The sequence below is a fragment of the Macaca thibetana genome, chromosome 14, assembly GCF_024542745.1.
Source record: "Macaca thibetana thibetana isolate TM-01 chromosome 14, ASM2454274v1, whole genome shotgun sequence".
In the NCBI taxonomy this organism is placed as follows: domain Eukaryota; kingdom Metazoa; phylum Chordata; class Mammalia; order Primates; family Cercopithecidae; genus Macaca; species Macaca thibetana.
The window spans coordinates 13,330,816-13,334,535 of NC_065591.1; positions in this window are offsets into that span (position 1 = coordinate 13,330,816).

Below are 3,720 nucleotides of genomic sequence, written 5' to 3' on the forward strand. Positions count from 1 at the left end.
GCCAGAAAATCATATGTCTTCTACCTTATTCTCTCATATGGTGTGGACATAAAAGTACCCTGTAATGCAAAACACTTTTATAAAAGGGAAGATTATTCAGCTGTGGAGGGACCCATGTAAATGCACGACAGTTAGTGCCGAGTGTTCTCAGTTATCTACAATCAGAGCTTAGTGGTGGCATTATTTATACTTAATTCATATCAAAACCTTAGTTATTCAAATAGTGTTCATAACAGAAGACAACATCGTCTGATTTACTAAGGGAGAAATGGGATACTCACTGCATTTTTATCTTCCTGTATATTTTGCTTGGAATGCCCAGTGGATGACTATACTTGTGACAGACAACTCCAAGATGGTTAATATGAACAGATATTCCGAAAGGAGTTTACCAGTTTTCTGTACCCAAAAACAAAATGTACATTCCTTACAGATCTATGTGAGCGCTTTAGAATTAATAAATGTATCTTAAAATTGAAGAAGAAAAACAGAAGAGAAAAATGACCCACCATATCCTGCACCCTCAACAAGAGAATTTTAAATATTTTTTACTCGTAATTATAACTGATAATTATTGAGGATGATGATAAACTGATACATTTCTCCCAAGTGGATGATGAGAATCATTGATTGTGTTTTCTTGTTTATTGTTGTGGATAATGACAGGAAATTTTCACTGAGGCCAATAAATCTCTGGGGAAGATGGAATTGTGACACCCTTGAGGTTTAGTGTTGTAGAACTTATTTAATAGAGAAACATATACAAATCTGCCCTGTTGATAGGAAAGGACGCTAAAGAGAAACAATGAAAGAAAAGAATGTTTGGACTTGTAACCTGGACTCAACACAAAGGCTTATGTGGCCTGGGGGTAGGAATTTCCTCCTGGGATTGTGCCTCTGTCTATAAGCCCCAATAGATCCATATCCTGACAGGATAGCTGGGTTGGAAACAATAATACAGAATCTGTAATATTGGAAGCCCAAGCCTCTTCAGTACTCAATGCACTTTTATGACAAGGTCACCACGGGCTACTCAGATCAGTGTTAAATAATGACATCATTTAGTAGTGATTGAACCATGGCAGTGGAAATTAAGGGCACGCTGGTGGACTGATGAGATACTCCATGACTCTGTTAACTAAGGGTTTGGAGTCAATATTGAACCTTTGGATCCCAGTGGTTTTGAGTAACTTGAGAGGGTCACCAGGGAGGGGACCTCAGAAGGAAGATTCTGGATTTCCTACTAATATGAATATTGATAGTTTAAGAGATAAATTGGAAAAATGAGAGAGTTAAGATCATAATTAAAGATCAATCCAATAAAATGAGACATTCTTGTTATACAAATATAATCTTAAGCAACATCTTTATGTTTCTATTTATTTAAGATTCCACTTTAAGGTATCCATCAGGGTATGTGTCATAAAATATTAACATTCTCTGCAGCAGCAAAATGATTCTTTGATGTGCCACTGAATTGATTTTTGTAAAACCTCAATTTTGTGGGGTAAGATAATTTAGAATTTAAAACCATTCTGCATTAGAAAAAATGATCTGTAAGTGACTAGCCATGTGACTCTGAGCAAGTAGTTTAAAATTTCTAAACTCATTTCTTTATTGAATCAGAGACATAAATGGTCCCCTAAGGAGGTTTACAGTTGTACTCACGGTAAAATCACTTTCAAAGCTACATAGAAATAAGAAAAATCCAGCAAAATGCAAACTGGTGTATTCTTTGCAACTAGATAATTAACCAAGAGTTTTGGATGTTGAAGTAAGGAGAGTTTACTTAATGAGTTAGGAATTTAAATATAGGCAATATCTAATGGGTTCAATTCAGAAAAGTTGATTTCTAAGTATTGGTAAAAGTCCCCACTGTTTTGCCCATCATCAAGCCCTGGACAGATGGGGTAGAGCAGAAGGACAGAAATCCTAGAGAAGACTTTGGCCCTTACGCTTCAATTTCTACACAACTTGCTTAGCACTGGCTTCCACCTTCTTGCCCTCCTAGCCCCTTCTCTATACACCAACAAACGTGTACAGATAAATGCACATATGTTCCACATGAATGGGAACATAGATATACACAGATACTGAAATGCAAATGTGAACACACTTAGACTCCCACAGACCTGCTGAACAACTGACAGACTCAAAGCAGGCAGTGCAAAAATGTCCACATAGTCGTGAACGATATAGAACTGAGTACTCATGCATTCAAAATTACATATGTGTACAGAGTTCAGCTTTATTCTTTTTATAAACTACAGCCCTGACATTGAACATAAACCCCTGGGTATCACAGGTACGTGAGTATGCCCGTTCCTTCTTGGAAGACCAAGTCTTGCTATAACAAACTTGATCTTTTAAGGCCTGGGAGAACTGACTTTAGAGAGATGCAGGAACCTGGAATGAACTGGGCTGCCCATCATAAAAATATCATGGCTATCAGGTGGGTCCAGAATTGAATATAATGCTTAGTCACTCAAAAGGCATCTATTAATATTTATAATACCTTTCATTTGTTTACTTAAGGTTTTGGGTGGTCTTGGGTTTAGAAATATAACTCGTAGTTTGATTCACATTTTTAATAGATGCATATACCATGAGGTAAACTAACGGTGAGGGTTACCTCCATGACTTGCATTGTACTTAAGTACTCTGATCACTTAGTAAATATTTAACACATAATTCTAAAATTGTGATGAGATTCTCACAGAAACCTGGTACTTACTTGTGGCCAAAAAGGATTTTTTGAACTTTTACTATATTTTATAAGCTCAATTGATAGTAAAAGCAGACCAATCACTGAAATACAGGCACTTATGATGTTTACTACTAAAGCGTAAGACACCTGCAATAGAGAAAAATAATCATTTGGTCATTGGAAATTATCCATATGCATCATTGACAAGTATATTAAAGTAAAACATTTTTTTAAAAGTAAAAGGTTTATATAAATGTTGATCTTTTCAGCAGAGGAGGATCATTACAAAGACGGTCAGAACTGCAGATGTGTCAGGATCCCAATAGGAATAAACCATTCTGGAGATGATACAATTTTTGATATAATAAACAAGTTTATTTCTTCACTGACAATTTATTGAATACCTATTCTATGCTCTGTAATCTATGCTCTGCATTAGTAGATAAAAAGACAGAAAAGAAATGGTCTCTGCACTCAAGGAATTTTCAGACTATTGAGGAAGACAAACAAGTGCATGTTAAATGTGAATAGAATGTAAAAAAATTGTTAATAATGTAGGCAAATTCATAGTGCCATACAGTTTCAGAATATCAGAGAGCTAACATTTCAGGAGTTTGTTATGGTTCATTTTGGAGTGGAAGAAGGAGAGCTGTAGAAAATTTTGTTGGAAAGATAGGTGCTATCTAGCTAGATATTTAGGATTTTATCTAAAAGATGGTAGAGAATGGCATGCATATGTATAACGTTGCTGCATAATTGCACTTTGTCCATGTATAGGATCTGAGAGGTGACATGATATTAAGAAGATCCTTATTGATTATATTTATTTCTTTGTCTACATTTGAATATCTATATCTATATATCTATATCTATATCTCTCCTGTACAAACTAGATAATACCATTCTGGATATAGAAATAAGCAAAGATTTCATGACAAAGACACCAAAAGCAATTGCAACAAAAACAAAAATTGAAAAATGGGATCTAATTAAACCAAGCAACTTCTGTGCAC